This window comes from Notamacropus eugenii, chromosome 2 (genome assembly GCF_028372415.1).
Source record: "Notamacropus eugenii isolate mMacEug1 chromosome 2, mMacEug1.pri_v2, whole genome shotgun sequence".
Taxonomy (NCBI): domain Eukaryota; kingdom Metazoa; phylum Chordata; class Mammalia; order Diprotodontia; family Macropodidae; genus Notamacropus; species Notamacropus eugenii.
The window spans coordinates 385,427,943-385,445,118 of NC_092873.1; the positions used below are offsets into that span (position 1 = coordinate 385,427,943).

Sequence of the window (17,176 nt, forward strand, 5' to 3'; positions counted from 1 at the left end):
GTGGTACCATCTCACACCTACCAGACCGGCTGAAATGATAGAAGGTAAAAATGACAAATGTTGGAGGGTATGTGAAAAAATTGGGACACCAATACACTGCTGGTGGAACTGTGAACTGAGTCAACCATTTTTGGAGAGTAATCTGGAATCATGGCCGAAGAGTTATAAAACTGTGTATACCCTTTGACCCAGCAACACCACTATTAGGTCTGTTTCTCAAGGTGATCAGGGAAAAAGAAAAAGAACCTGTGTATTCTAAAATATTTATAGTAGCTTTTTTTGTGGAAGCAAAGAACTGGAAATTGATGGGATGCCCATCAGTCGGGGAATGGCTGAATAAATTGTGGTATATGATTGTGATGGAATACAACTGTGTTGTAAGAAATGATGAGCAGCTGATTTTAGAAAAACATGGCAAGACTTGTATGAAATAATGTAGAGTGAAACAAGCAGAACCGAGAGAATGTTGTATACAGTAATAGCAATATTGTTCAAAGAATAGTTAAGATATTTTGAGTAATATGAACATTCAAATCAGCTACAAAGGACTTATGAAAGAAAAAGCTATTCACTTTCAGAGAAAGAACTGATATATATAGAAGTATGTATGATATGGTTCCACATATTTTATCTATATCAAATGCTGATCTTCTCTAATGTGGATTTGGGAGGGAATGGGGGGACAACTGGAACTCAAAATGTAACAAAAAAAATCAGTAAAGTAAACATTAAAAATAAAAAAGAATGATAGCTAGCAGTTATATAGCACTTTAAGGTTTACAAAGTGCTTTACAAATATTATCTCATTTTAGCTTCACAACAGCCCTGGGAGGTAGTTGCTATTATTATTCCCATTTTATAGATGGGAAAGTTGAAATAGACAGAAATTAAGGTTTGTAGGAAATATCTTAGGTTAGATTTGAATTCGTCTTCCTGAGTTCTGACTTCCTGGTCCCTTCAACTTTCTATCTACTGCCTCACCTAGCTTCCTTTAAGAATATAACATGATATAATATGTTATACTATGACACAATATGATACAATATAATAGATATAATACAATACAATACAATAATGTAGCTTGATTGCCACTCAATATTTTTGTATTTATCCTTGCAAGAGATATGTTAGACATATATGAGTAAGGTCTATACCTTAGATGTGGTGCAATTCATTTTATACTTTTTATATTATGTTTACATATAGCTACACACAGATGATCAGATGAATGAATTCTGTCTCTCTTCTCAAATGAAATAGAATTTCTTTTCCAAATGGACAAATTGAACCTTTTTCCTCCACTACCACTCAAACTTTTTAGTCATGCAATTGGTCAAATGGCATTTCAGATAATTAAATCTATTAAACCTGACTTTATCATGTGACAATTTTAACAATGTCATGGTAGCTAGTGGACAAGGAGTCAGGAAGATTTGAGCTTAAAATCCTGCCTCAATGCACTTACTAACAGTGTGGAAAGTCACTTAATTTTTCTCGACCTTAGTTTTCTCATCTGTAAAATGGAGGTTATAATATCACTTACCTCCCAGGATTGTTATGAACATCCAATGAAATAATATTTGTAAAATGCTTTGTAAGCTTTAAAGCATTATATGAAGGTTAGCTATATCTAGCAGCATGCATTAAGAAGAGGGAAGGAATGACAGACACATCTGGTGGAAACTTATGTCATTTTATAATGTAGAAAGTAATTGTTGAAATTGGGATGGTTAAACTAGATCAATATTGAATAAAGGCCTGCCTTAGCTGTCATGGAGCTTGAGGCCACAGTTGGACCAGAGCAAAAACTCAAGTTCCTGTGCCCTAATTTCTCTGTAGAGAGAGTAGAACCTCACATCAGTTGTCTGCAGCTTGATTTCTTTAGGCCTGAAATAATTCTCACAGCTGCTTGTTTCTGTTGGTCCTGGTTGGTCACAGCTATGCTGCTTGCAGTGAGTCCTCAATCAGTGACCTTCTAGTAAGTTCACTCAATGTCATTTGCAAAGTGTTCCTAAGTGGTGGGATTAAGGAACCTTTTTCCTTCTCTACTAATTTTCTGCTTTATGGTTTTGAGACAGCCAAATCTAACTCGGGGGCAAGCAAGGGTAATTTTGGAGGCTGGGGAATTTGCCAGTCTCAAAAAGCAGAGTAGCAGAAGTAGTTTCACAATTAAAAAAAAAAGTACAGTATTTGGATCCTATCACAGGGAAGCAGTGTATTACAGCCGAAAGAATGTTCTATGTGGAATCAGGCATAGAGTAGATGCTTAATACATATCAACTGATTGAGGAATCCCTCAATTCTGTTGTTCTACTTAATACCTATGTGACCTTGGGTAGCTCACTCAAACCTTTGGACTTCAGTTTTTTCACCTGTACTGTTGGGGGAATTTGGGGAAATGATTCTATAAGTGCTCTGAGTGACTTCTAAATTTTAGTACCAGGTGTCAAAGCCCCAGTGGCTCCACTCCTGTAATAGTTCTGCCTTGGGATTATCTTTCCAGAAGAATGTAAGGTCCTTAAAGGAAAGGACCTTCCTTTTTATTTTTGTTTTTACATCCTCAGTACTTAGCATAGTGCCTTGCAAATAGTGTATACTTAATAATGTTGATTTAATTAAATTAAATCTTTGACTCATCTCATTCCTTTCCTTCACCTTTCATATCCAATCATTTACCAAGTCTTATTGATCTTGCCACCATGATATCTCTTTTCCCCCTGTCATATCTCTGGCGTCTCTTTTCACTCTCTCTGCCCATTGCCACTGCTCTGCTAGAGCCTTTTGTTATTAGTTAACCAGATGGATTTTCCTGCTTCACTCTCCCTACTATAACCCCTCTTTCCAAACATTGCCACAATTCCTCTTTCCACATAAATCTCCTGTTCAAGACCCTTCAGTGTTCCCCTTTTGTGGACCCAGTGAAATTCACTTTTTTTAACTTGGTATGTAAGTTCTTCTACCATATAATAGCATTGCACCTTTATTTCAAACGAGACTATTCTCCATTCCCCAGACACACCCTACGCATTCTAACTTTGTCTTTTACTATGGAAAAAGTACTGGATTTGGATTTAAAGGACCTGGGTTTGAAGCTCAGCTTTATTACCTGTATGTCCTTGGCCCACTCCCTTATAAAATGAAGGGGTTGGACTAGATGCCCTTTAAGATTCTTTCTAGCCTTTAAACTATGGTTCTATTATCCTTTGCCCACACTGTTTCCTGTGCCTGAAATTCTTTCCTTGTCTTCACCACTTGAATTTCTATCTTTCCTGTAAAGGTCAACTCAGATGTTACCTCCTTCATGAAGCTTTCTTTGTTCTGTTTGTTCCATACTCACTTTTCCCCTTAGATCTCATATAAATGCTTTATGGCTATGTCTTAGGTCCCTACAGGCTCAGCTTTCTCTAATTAATTTTTTAAAAGAAAAAGTTTTATTTTAACCCTTTAATCTTATCCAGCTATCATTCTCTTTCACCATTAACCTTCTTGAGATGAATGGCAGTGTGTGTGTGTGTGTGTGTGTGTGTGTGTGTGTGTGTGTAATATGAAGCAATCTCAGATCAGACGGTGGGATGAGTGGGTGCTGTGGGAGCCTCCAGGAAAGATAGATTAGCTTCTATGGAGACTGGAATTAGAAAGGAGGAGAATAATTACCTTGCTGCAGTGAGGGCCCATTTGATATTAGATAACATAAATTTGTAGTGGATTTAGTCAGTATAATTTCACAGTTTCCTCCCTCCATTTGACAGCTCATGAATAGGACGAAAAGAGACAAATGGTGGGAGTAATTTAGGGGTTGGATATGGCAAGTTGTAATTGGTAATAGGCTAGGGATTGATGAGCAGAGGATGGTGTAGAGTTGAGTTGATTCACAAAGGGTTTGAGCTAGGGGAGGAAAGAGAGTGAAAGCAGTACGAGGGTAATGGCCTGGAAAAGGAGTTAAGGGATGGAGGTCATAGTGAGGATAAAGAGCAATATTAGGGGTTTGTAAGGCATAGGGAAAGATGGAATGATTAAAGATTATTATCAGATAAGAGACTTTTGGATATGGAAATGGAATATGTGGATGATGGCAAACTTAGTAGAACAATCTGTGTGAGTGACTGAGGTTGAGAGGAGGAGTTGGTCATGAAAACCAATTAGACTGAGGAAATGAGAAGTTAGGGTGTGTGAGGGAGGAAGGAGGAAAGAAAGCTTGGAAATCTCTAAAGAAAGAAGAATATTGTGGGTGATGAAGGGCCACTGGCACTCTCCCACTATCTCTCTACTAATATTAGGTATCATATCCATGTTATCTGTTTTTTGTTCTCTCTTTTTTACAATCCAAAGATCAGTCTTGGGACAAAAAACTAAAGTAATATAAAAGGTAACCACCCCAAGCAGCAATTATTCCATTCCTTTTCTGAATATTCCTTTTCCCCCAACACAGCTAAAATCAAAACAGAAGACTTTTTCTCATTCTTAGTCATTATTTTTCCCCCTCAGGAAACTATTCTTCCTTCTGACTTTAATATTTTTATCTATTGTTCTACAATTTACTGACTCTTCTATGTTTACATCTTTAGCATTATCTGATGGCCAGTCAGTCAGCTAACAGAAATTTATTAAATGCTTATATTCCAGGTATTTTGCTTTGCACTGGGGATGCAAAGAAAGGCAAAACTCAGTCCCTGGAATGTGTGTGTGTGTGTGTGTGTGTGTGTGTGTGTGTATGTGTGTGTAATATGAAGCAATCTTCTCAGATCAGAGGGTGGGAGCTCACAGTCTAATGGGAGAAGGTAACATGAGAACAGCTATGTACAAACAAGACATTATGATTTTCAAAATTTTTCTTTTTTGTGATATGATAATATTTTGAGGCCTTTTATAAACTGATGAAGAATGAAATGAACAGAACTAATATGACCATTTATACAATAACATTGTAAAAAAAATAACTTTGAAAGTCATAAGAACTATGATCATACAATGATCATTCATGATTCCAAAGTATTGATAATGAAAGATGAGATAAAAGTGATAGATTTAGGGAGCAGATGAAATATATGTGCGTGTGCATACATAATACACACATATGTGTACACATAATATATATACACATACATGTACATATATACACAAGATATATACATACTATACATATATATTTTCTTTGTATGTGTATATATGCAGACAATGAGGGAATCTGTTTTGCTTGACTGTATATTTGCTGCAAGAAATTTTTTTCCTTAAAAAAATAAGATGCGAGTGAGATGAGCAAGCAATAGATTTCTATTAATTTTTTTTAAATAGAGAGGAGGTGCATGCTAATAATGTGAAATGTTGCATGCACTGTCAGACAGGGTCACTGTATTATTAGTTTTACTCAGGTGTTTTACTTTACATGAGAGTTCTCATGAAATAGGATTATTCAGTAAATATTTATAATATAAAAACAAACATTAAGGAGGCCATGGGATGGGGAGTTGGGAAAAGCTTCTTGTAGAAGGTGTGATTTTAGGTGAGACTTGAAGAAAGCCAGGGAAGCCAGGAAGTAAAGATGAGAAAGAGGCCGTTGCATGGATGAGGAACTAGTGAAAAAGAGAATGAATATACACACACATATACATATGTATACATATGTGAATGCATCCATCCACCCACACATATACAATGTGTATGTGTAGATGCATGTATATGCACATGATATGATATATATTTGTGTATATATATGGTATGTATATTATGTATACACATATGTGTGTATTATGTACAGGTCAAGATTTGTAAGAGATAGTTGGTGATAAAAGATTGGAGGCCAGGATAAATAGATCTGATAATTTTTATGCATGCAGATGATAATTGAATCCATGGGAGCTGATAAGATATCACCATATAAGACAGTAGAGAGGGAGAAAAAAAAGAGTACCCAGAAGTAAACCTTGGCAGGCACCAAACATGAATGGGTAGAGATCCAGCAATGCCATTGAAATCTAGAGAGAAAGGAGTAACGAGAAGAGGATGATAGAAAGGATATCTTTTTCTCTGTTCTCATCCTATTAGCCTAAGAAGAGGGGGAAAGAGCTGTAGGTGTTTGGAGTAGCAATTAAAAGTGACAACAAGGAAACCTTCTAGGGAAAACAGTCATTTGCATTTTAGTGCTATAACCTTTGATGATATGATAGCCCTACTGCATGTAAGAAGTAGGGAAGCATTGGATTTGGAGGACCTGGGTTCAAATCTTACATCTTATCCTTACACTACCTTTGTAGCACAACTGTAGGATAACATTATAATCATAATCATTCCTATTCCTCCCCCCCATTTCAACATTCCTTTATGTGTTGTATTCCCTCAGAATACTAACTCCTTGATGGCAGAAAATGTCTTGCATGTTTGTATGTGTATCCCTAGCACCTAGCACAGTGCCTAGCCTGGAATAATTTCTTAATAGATGCTTTGTCTATATATTGGTCTGTCTGTCTGTATGTCTATCTATCCATCTAGTCTTCTTGCCTCACTGACCAAAGTGGAAACCACACAGCTATCAATTGCCTTCTCCCAAAAGTCTTCTAGAAAGGGGAGAAGTCAGTGAAAAATACTTTTAATGGGTCTAGAGGTCAGAGATTTGGTTCCTGTTATAACAAATGACCCACTGGAAAGTATATTACTAAGCCCGTTCCTTGGGTCTATGGTACTAAAGATTTTCCAAACTCTTTAGGAACTACGTGGGTCTGGTGGTGACCCTAAACTTTGGTGACCTTTCTAGTTTTGTGTTGTGGGTCCCTCTCTCTAACTCTCTCTGCTAGGAGTTTGGGACAAATAGGCTATTCATTTCTTCCATTCCATCTCCCATCTCCAGATCTTTGTGGAGTCTCAGTGGTCCTCTCTTACCTCTAGGATCAAATATAAACTCCTCTATTGAACATTTAGGCCCTTCATAACATGTTCTTTAAGTTTCTTTCCAGTTTCATTGCATGTTTCTTTCCCTTCCATACTCTGTGATTCAGTCAAACTTGTCTTCTCTCTGTTCCTTACAAAGGGACCTCCATCTCCCATTGTATACATTTGTGTTTGTCTCCCCCACCACTAAAGGGATGTACCTTCTCCTCACCTCTGCCTCACAGAATCCCTCTCTTTCTTCAAGATAGTGTAAGCATTATCTTCTACCTGAAACCTTTTCTGAACCCCTCTTCAACTGCCAGTGCCCTCCTTATATAACTACCTTATTATTTAGCTCCCTTGTATTTATTTTCTTAATATATATTCCCTATATACTTGCACTTCAATCTGTGTACTAAATTTTGTTGTATATGTATATATGTATGTGTATGAGTGTATATATTTGTTATCTCCTTTAGAATGCAAGATGGACTGTTTCATTTTCAATTTGTGTCACCGTCACCTAACACTGTTTGGCATAGTAGACATTTAGTAAATACCTGATTGGGTGATTGACTTCAATCTACTTTTCCAGACTTATCACTCATTATTCCCAATCCAAAATAGCCTTCTTACTGTACCTCAAATAAGATTCTCAGTCCTCTGCTTCCTTGCCATTATACTGGCTGATCCCCATGCTTAAAATGCTTTTTAGACTCACTACCTATCTTAGATTTCCTAGTAACCTTTAGGGCTCAAATCAAGTCCAACTTTTTGGGTCGTTTTCTGATTCCTAAAGTCAATAATGTCTCTTCCATCACTTTTTACCTATTTTGTGCATAACACACATATAGAAATACATATGTGTATATATGAGTATATGTATATGTGTATATGTGTGTTATATGTAAAGTATATAAAGTTATTTCTTCTGACTGGACTAGACTCTTGCTTCTTGAGTGCAAGAGCTGTTTTCTCTCTTGTCATTTTACCTTTTTCTTGGCACACAGTAGGAGTTTAATAAATGCTTTTTAATTGATTGTCCCCCATACTTTCCTAACAGAATCTCTAGCCTCCTTTAATTTAAAGTTCAGCTCACGTGCCATTTCCTACAGGAAGCTTAGAGTTGGTGGAGTCTTCCTCCCAGAAATTTCTTTGTATATATTTTGTATTTAATTTTCTATGTACACATCAGTTTCCCTCAGTAAATTCCTTGAGGGGAGACACTTTGTATCTTCTGTGTCTAGCACCGTATCTGATACATAGTAGCTGCTTGGTAATGTTAGTTGAACTCATTCTTGCAATAGATAACTTGGAAAGCAGTTACTGAGTGGAGGGTACTGTACTCAGTTATGGAGGAGGGAGGATCTGTGATTTCATAGCCATAGAATTCCTTCTAATGACTTGATTTACAGTCTTCTCTGAGAGTTGCCTAGAGAACTAAGAGGCTAAATGACTTGCTCAGGGTCATACGGTCAGTATCTGTCAAAGGGCAGACAGGAAACCAGAAAGACCTCTATCCACTACACCAGGCTTCGGGGGAGAAGGAAAAATAAACTAAGAAAATGAAAACTCTTCTCCCTCCCCCAATCATCCTTCCCCACCCCCATCTCAACTCAACCAGATATGTCCCAGTTCCTTCCCCTCCCCGCTTCCCCTGGATGGGTTTCCCTTTGTAATTAATCCCGAAGCTCAAATCTAAAGGGAGAAAAAAGTGCTAATGAGGGAGCATCCCCCTACTCCCCGGGCGGGCTCAGCATGAATGCCGAGTAATTAATTTTTTTGGGGAGAGGGAAATCCCGGCACGTATGGGAAAGGGGGGGAGCTCTTCCTATTGATCCCAGCCGCAGACTGCCCTCGCTTCCCCTAGCCACTGGGGGGTGGTGTATTGGTGTGAGAGGATTCCCGACTTCCCAGATCCTTAGCTTTTTAAGAGAGATATGGGGCAAAGAGAGGGGAGCGTCCTTAGCATCATCAGGGTTTGCGAGCTGCGTCTCGGACAAGGCGGGAAGACGTCCCCATCTCCAACCCCTGGAGAGGCTGCCGGCTAGGCTGGGCGGGGGCCCGGGAATTCTCGTCCTTCCCTCTCCCACTTCCAGGACTGGGGTCGCGCACCCTCCACGACTAGTTTCCAAGAACCTGAGGGCCTTGGAGAGCTAGGAGTAGAGGGGGCAGGGGGAGGGGAGGGGTGAGTAGCTCGGCTGGTCGGGGAACTGCGGCTCCGCAGACAATGGACGAGGCGGCGGGAGGGGCGGCGGCAGCCGGAACAGCCCGGGAGGAGGTGCTGGAGAGTAAGCTCTCCGCTCGCCTCCCCTCTCCCCTCCCTCTTCTCCCTCTTCCCCCCTCCCCCCTGTGTTCAGCCGGCTCCTGATCTGATTCCTGATCCCTGATTCCCTGATCCCCGATCCCGCCATGGGAGCCTGAAGAACCCCTCCTCCCCCCTCGACCCCCCGCCCCCCCGGGGCCCAGAGGGGGAAGAGGTTGCGGACTGGGATAGAGCTAGGGGGTGACCAGGACCAAGAGCCCCCCGCGACCCCCCTCCCTCGCCCGCCCCCTCGCCAGCGCTGCCCGGGAGCGCGGAGTTCGCTCCAAGCGACCTGGAGCGCTGCGCTGCCATACAAAGGCTCCGGCCGGGCCGGGGCGGAACTGAGCAGACCGGGGCAGCTCGGGAGCGGCGGGTGAGTGCTGAGGCCGCGGGGGGCGCGGGCAAAGTTTGCAAAAAAAAGAAAGAAAAGAAAAGAAAAAGCCAGGCGCGGCGCCGGACCGAGGGAGGGGTGTCCCGGGCTGGGGAAGGGGGGCTTGGGTTTCGGGGGGCGATCTTCGGCTTCCCCGCCTCTGGCCCGCCCCTCCACCCTGCAGGGCCCCCCTGGTCGGGGAGGGGAAGGGGCGCACGGGGGGGCGGGGCTCGGGCCTGGCAAGCCGGGGACTTTCCTGGGCTAGGGGCCGGGGCGGGGGCCTGAGAGGTCCCTGAGGGAGCGGGTTTCAGCCCGGGACCTGGAGTCCGGAGCGGGCGGGGCTTCAGGGGGATATGGAGGTGGCTTTGAAGCTTGGGGAGAGGATCGGTGTGCGGGCGTGTCGCGTCTGGGGGGGATGTATGGAGTCTCAGGAGGACGCTGGAGGGGCTGTAAAGGGGGAGCGGGTGTGGAGCTTGTAGAAGGGGATTGGCTGGGCTTTCTTGGGGGCCCTAGCAACCACCCCCTTTTCCCTTTTCTCATGCTCCCCTCTTTGGAGGGCAAAAGGACCTGCCACTGTGAGAATTGTCGGGAGGGGGGGGGCCATGTGTGTCCTAGCCTGTCTTTGTGTTTGTATTCGTGCACGCCTGTCCCTGCAGGTGTGTGCCTTCGTGTTTGGGGTGTGTAGGGGTTTCTCTCTAGCTACCAGCGTCTGTATGGGGGCAGGGAGCGTGTGGAGTGTCCCTGGTGTTAGGGGATCTGTATGTGTGTCCTTATATACTGAGGAAGGGAGATGTGTATAATAGGGGAATGAGAATGTTTGTCTAACATAGGTGTATGTATATTGGTAAAGGTATATGTATAACCCTTGGTAAGGGTTGTGTATGCAGGCCCAAATATTGAGCAGGATGGGGGCGTGTGTCTTAAGAGGAAGGGTGTGTATAAGGAGGACCAGAGCTGTGATTGAAGATAGTTGTTTCCATTTAAAGGGTCTGTGTACTTGTGTGTGTGTGTGTGTGTGTGTGTGTGTGTGTGTGTGTGTGTGTGTACTACTGTGTTTTGAGATGTTTAATATGAATATCAGATGGGTGTGCCTTTAAGTGAGTGCCTGCCCCTGATGATGGTATGTGTACTGGGTAGGGGGTATGTGGTGGTGATGGTATGTGTACTGGGAGGTGCTATGCCCTTCCCATCTAGGTAGTGGACTTGAAACTCTCTGAGGAAGGGTCTCTCTCTCTGTCCCCTGGAGTGCTCGGAGGATTTGGGAACAGTAACAGTAGGTTTATTGTTGGAAACAAGGATGGGGTGGGAATGGGTAGGCAACCTTTTGTGGGTCAGGCAGTGCTTGCTCGTGGCCGGTATGTGTTCATTGTGGCATGTTCACCTCAAAACTCTTTTCTACATCCATGCCCAGGGGGAAGTTGGTGGAAAGTGGAGACTTTTATAGGGCTGAGGGGGGAGGGGCTTTATGTAAGGGTCTGGGTTTGATTGAGTATTTTTTTCAACCCTTACAAGAAGGGGTAGGGGAGTCCAGACTCTTGGATTCTCTTCCCAAGTTTCATGTCTTCTCTGCTATGACTTTTGGCCTTCCTCCAAACACTTAACCTTTTTTTCCTATACTTTGCCCATACTACCTTTCCCCAGGGTGAGTGTTTTGCCACTCATTTCTGATTTTGGAGCTCCAAGGCTTTTGTGGAGTTTTGGGATTCTGATACAGGAAGAAGGAAAGAGGGAGAAGAATGGTTGAGGAGGTGTTAGGGTAGTGATGATCTTAATCCACTAGTAAGTCAAGCTTTTGAGATTAAGATGAGAGATTTGGGAAAAGAGAACATGATGGTTGGGGGTAATAGAGTAAGTGGTGGTTTGTTTATGGAGTACAATTCAGGGCCTCCCCTCTGCTCTGAGAAGAGCCTGTGTAGGTTGAAGGCAAGCTTGAGGGTGGAGGATGAAAACTGGGTATATAGACATAAGATGGAAGCTGAGGATGTATGAGTTGGGTCCACCTGAAGGTATGGGATGTGAGCTGAGGATATAGACAGGGGCTGAGGAGAGAGAATAGGAACTGAGGGTGTGCGGTAAAGATTTGGAATAGGAATAAAAGGTAGAGGATGAAGATCTGAGATGGATACTGAGACCTGAGGGTTAAGGGTGTGGGATGAGGATATAGGATAGGGCTGAAGACATGGGATTAGGATAAAAGCTGAGTGTATGGATTTGGGCTGAGAGCTGAAAGTATGCTTGTGGATTGAGACCTTAGAGTATAAAGGCTGAGGATGTGGAATTAGAGCTAAGCATATGGGATGAAGGGTGTGTGAGCTGAAGGATAGGATGGGAGCTGAGGGTTAGGACGGAGGGGGCTGAAGGATATGAACTGGGGCTAAAATCTGTGAGCAGTTTGGGTTAGAGGGGAAAGGGAAGTATAAGGTTTACAGATCTGCTCTCATCTATTACTGTGGTGTGGGGTCCCAATTGCCGTACTTCCAAATGGAATTATTTCTCTTCAGAGAACAGAATTGGCTTCTTTCTTCCCTCTCTGGGTCAAGGGAGGAAGTGGCTGGCCCAGGGACCCCAAGAGATTCACTTTAATGGCAATCCTGGAAAGGGAAGGTACCAAGGTTTAGGACAGGACTTCCTTTTTAAAGTAGCATGCTCACAGATTCACAACCTAACTATCCTCAGGTCAAGGGGTTAGGATGCTAGTCTAAATTAGTAAGGTGAGGCTCTTCCAGAAGCAAGCACTCTTCTTTAATTTAGTGAGCTCTGATCTTCCCACATCTTAATCCAAGGTGTCACTGTCCACTGGCTGTGCCCCAATCCCATTAGGATTCACTTGGTACTCAAAGGGATCTTAGTCAGATAGGAATCAGTAATCAGAATACCAGAAGTGTTTGGTTGAAGAGTATCTCCTGCTATATTTCTGGTCCTGCCCTCCCACCCCCACACCAGTGTGTATATGATCTCTTGAGTCTCATGGACAGGAGACTTAGCTGCATAACAGTTTAGAAGAGCTGCTATGAGCAAGTGGAAAGTATGTAGGACGCTTCTGTTCCCTCCAGGAGGGTTTCAGGAACTCAGATTACCCTAGCTACCTTTACCTTTGTGTCTTTTGTCATTCCACCCTTGACTTGTCTCCCTATTAGAAGGTTAAATGGAGAAAGCCCTGAATAGGGAAATGAAGAACTTGGGTTCTTGTTTTGGCTTAGCCTTTGATGTATCATGTGATCCTGGCCAAGTTTCTTTCTTTCTCTGGGCCTCTATTTTCCTTTCTATAAAATGGGACTAATGATACCTGTCACTTTTTATCCCTGGGGCTAGGAAGAGGATCATGATGAAAAAGGATGGGAGATGCTGACTCTCTCCATGCTTTCAACCTCTTAGGAAGTCTATTTGATCTTGACCTGTTGCTTGGTATCTGTTAGACCCGACTCCTGATTTCTTTTTTGTGCCCTGGATTCCTGATTCCTTCACGTTGTTTGGAAACACCATCTCTACTTCCAGAGACAAAGGTTGGGGACATATTTTGTCTTGCTTCATCTCTTGAATTTTCCTATTTAGATTTCTTCTGTATCTAGCCTTGTTTTTAACTCCCCTCTCCTAACTTCGTCTTTTGTCTGCCACTGATGACTTGTAAGGATGGTCTAACTAGCTGTCTGGCTATAAGGTGAATTACCTCCTTCAAGGTGAGGTCTCCATACCAGGTTGGGAGGCAGGGCTGAAGAGAGAGTTTTGTCTTGACCTTATGTAGCTCTTATTCTCCTTCTTTCTGTCTGGAACTGGGAAGGCTCAGGGTAAATCTCTAACTGGTACTTGCCTGGGTTGCCATCTCCTCTGCCCAGCTCTGTGCAAATTTGGGACATAGACACTCTTTCTGTTGGGCCCTATGAAAATGAAGCCCTATATGGCCTGATGCCCCTGGCGAGGCTCATAATTACAGACTGAACACCTGGGAAAGAGTTTGGGAGAGTGGCTAGCCAAGAATCTCTGAGTTATCAGGGTGGGGTGAGGAGAGGGGAGAGTGGGAAGGAGCTGGGGGCAGGGGTGGGGCAGGAATCTGGGGGCCTCCTTTGTCCCATGGGGCCTCTGCAATTCAGACAAACGTGGCAGTTAGGTTGAGGGATAGACTTTGGAACATGTAAGATGACTCGGGCCCTCTCCCCTCATTATTAGTGAGTTTCTTAGCTCCTGGAGAGGAGCACAGGGGTGAGTCTTAATGGTGTTCAGTGGTCCTATGTATTATCTGACCCCCTTAGGACTGAAGACAGAGAGGATCATAGGACTACAGGTTCATAGATCTATAGCTGCAAGGGATCTTGGAAGTCATATAACGTAACCTCATTTTGCAGATCAGAAAACTTAAGGCCCAGAGAGATCAAGTGACTTGTCCAGAGTTACACAGGACGTATGAGTCAAAGCTGGAATTAGAATTCAGGTTCTGTGATTTCAAGTTCAGTATGTTTTTTGAACAGTATCCTTTCTGGAATTAGAAGTATGAAGTTTCATGGACTCTGCTAAATTTATCTGTCTAACCTTTGCTTTCCTTTTCTTAAGGAAAATGGAGAGATGAGGTCTCTAGGAACCCCAAAGGAAGAAGCATTGAGTAGGAAAAAGATCTCAGTAGGGTCTCCCCTTCTTAAGAAGTGTGGTGGATATGGCCTTTGTTAGGCAGTTGTTGGCATCTGGGACCCATGGGAACACAGGGCCCAAATTTGGAAAGAACCTTAGTGGTGGATGAACTGTGTTGGCATCTTAGAGTCCCAACTCTAGGAAAGAAGGAAGGAGATGATTGGTGCTGTACTCCTAATGTTGAAAGAGCATAGCATGGGAATGTTAGCCATAGGGCTCTCCTCACCATTATGTTAATCATCTCTATTCTGCTTGATGGGGGGTAGGAGATCTAGAGGAAGACATTGCATATCCTCTTAGTTCCTTCCCAATTTCTACTCTGATGGAAGAGATACCGTAGGCAGATTTCTCTATGGGAGATAGGTGTGGGTGTGGGTGGGGAAATCATCTTGCATCCAGGATTGTTGCTTTCTGTGGTCTCTGTATCCACAGAGCTTCTTCGTGCAAAATAAACATTTTTAATATTATTGTCATTAGGGCACTCCTGTCACTACCATGCTGGAATTTTGGTTTGAGGATGTCTGATTCCCTCTCCAGTGGGCCACTGTATGTGATAGAGATGTGTGGGAATGATTGACAGGAATGGTGGTATTCTGTAAGTAGGGATATGAAAAAGCATCACCTTGCTGTCTTCTCCATCCATCAGTTATCTCCCCCCTCCAAAGACTTTGCATTTTGTTTGTGCTGTCCCTGGACTCTCTCCTCTTTGTTATTTATTTATTTATTTTTAAAGGGGAAGTTGGGGGTGGAGAGGGACAGGTGCAGAGACTGAAGTGTGAACAGAGGAACTTTAAAAACAACTGAGTGTGAATGGAGACACTCATTTTCTCACCTGCTTAACTCCAGGAATGGCTCTGTGGGGAGAGGAGGGGTTGCTAAAAATCTTTTATTAGAGTTAAAAGCTTTGGGTAGGGATGGGGTAATTGAGAGAATGGGAGGAGCCTTCACCCTGGGGTCCTTTTTGAGTTGGGGAGGCTGGCACCTATCTGTGTTTGCCAGTCTGCCAACAAGGAGGAAGAGTCTGAGTTGGGTAGAAGACATGCTTCTGTCTCTCCTGTGTATGTGTTAGACCCTCCCCTCCCATGGTCTGTCTCTACAATCCATCTAGGCCTAGTCCATAATCCCCTTTCTGTCCTTTGTGTTGTTCTACGTAAAACTAGATTCACCCCATAGTGGCTTCTATTCCCCCCTTCCAGTTATGCCCATTCCCTTCTAATGCACAATTAGGTCTGTCCCATTGCTTCTTACTCCCCTTCCTTTCTTCCCTCCCCGCCAAGGTCCTTTGCACATGGACTCTGATTTCTATGTATACATGTTGTGTCTGACTCTTCATAACCCCACTTGGAATATTCTTGGCAAAGATACTGGAGTGGTTTGCTATTTCCTTCTCCAGCTCATTTTATAGATGAGGAAACTGAGGCAAACAGGGTAAGTGACTTGCCTAGGGTCAGACAGGTAGTAAGTATCTGAGCCCATATTTGAACTCATGAAGATATTCTTCTGATTCCAGGCTTAGCACTCTACCTTCTGCTCCACATAGTTGCCCCCTCTACAAATGTACTCCTTGCTTACCTCACTGCCTTTTCTATATAGGTCTATCCCAGGTTAATATCTCTCACTTCCTCTTACCTATATCAGCCCCATCCCATTCCCTCCTGCCCTTCAATTAAGGAGGCCTATGCTATGAACCCTCCCCTCCTAGGTCTATCCCACACTCATTCTCAGGTGACCACCTAGATCCCTGTCTCTTCTTTGTATTCTCTTCCCTAGGCCCCTCATATACACAAAAAAGCCCATCTTGTTGCCTCCCTAGATTGCAGGGCCAGGTATGGTATGGGTTACTAAACTTTGGGCATGAGGAGCATGACCTTGGTTTGGTGGAAGACACTGATGGAACTGGGTTGTAGGGGTGGGGGAAGGAGATGGGATTGTTTGGAAAAAGAAGAATTTTTTTTGGAGGAGGGGGAGCACAGGGGAAGTTGGCCTCACTGATTGGAATCCAGGGCACACACTTCCTGTTATCCACATGTCTATTCTTGCCCCTCCTCTCAGGTGTGTGTAGGGAATCCTTTGCCACTCTGGAGTTGTCAGGAAGCTAGCTGAAGCTTGTGATTTGGTGGGGATGCTAAATCCTGCCCTTGGAGGGGGAACCCAGGGGTCCAGATTTTCTCTACCAGCCCCACTGCCTCTTGCCCCCTCCCCCTAGCCCTGCCTGGGACCGATGCCAATGAGATTACTCAACCTATCTCCCCCCCTCCAACCCCCTAGTCTGCTCTTTCTGTGACCGGTTGTGGGAACAGTGGGAATGGGCCTGGGAGAGGCTGGGGAATGGGGAGGGGGGGGCAGGTTGTGTGATCCTGGGAGCTAAGGTGGGGGTGGGGATGGGGATGAAGAGAGAGCAAAGCAGGTCTCTGCAGAGCCCGCTGGGCTGGGTGGGGTAGAATGGAGCTGGGTGGAGCCAGCAGGAGTCTTTCCAGGTTTCTAAGGGAATAGCATATATAGTCCTGAAGGACCCTTTTCGTTCTCTGCCCTTCTCACTTCCATGCATTGATGGCCTAGTGGTGAGAAGGCCTTCTTTCCTTGAACCCAAGCACAGGCCTTTGACAGAGGAATAGCCCTTCCCCTTCTGTGGAGTCCAATGGAGAGCGATCCTTGATCTCTGCCTGTCATCCCCCTACCCCCTCAGGCCAGTGAGGATGGTGAGCTCATGTCTGAGGCTGCTGGGAGCTGCCCTGGGAGAGTGTCAGGTAAACAGGGTGGGGGCAAGGATACCCAATGCCAACTTCCAATGGACAATCTGTGGTTCTTGGAGCCCAGCCCCCATCCGCCCCCTCGCTGTAATTTCTTCATCTCACAGTAGCTCCACCTATTTTTCTGACCTCCCAGTCAGATGTGCCACCCAAGGGGCAGTGCACATTTTCTTAGGGCATAGGGATAAAGAGTTCCAACTCCAGGGGCTATTCTATTGCTCTTTCTCTGTGCCTTAGTTTTTCCCTTCTTGAATAGAGAGGTGTAGTACA

General features: G+C 43.9%; 1 protein-coding gene across 1 annotated transcript in view; it reads left to right on the plus strand.

Moving 5' to 3' along the window:
* Positions 1-9,286: 9,286 nt before the first annotated feature.
* VANGL2 (VANGL planar cell polarity protein 2) overlaps positions 9,287-17,176 on the plus strand; it is a 37,320-nt gene continuing 29,430 nt past the window's right edge. Inside the window, exon 1 of the mRNA XM_072647414.1 lies at positions 9,287-9,539. The gene's annotated coding sequence lies outside the window, so the exon portion shown is untranslated. The remainder of the gene's footprint in view (positions 9,540-17,176) is intronic.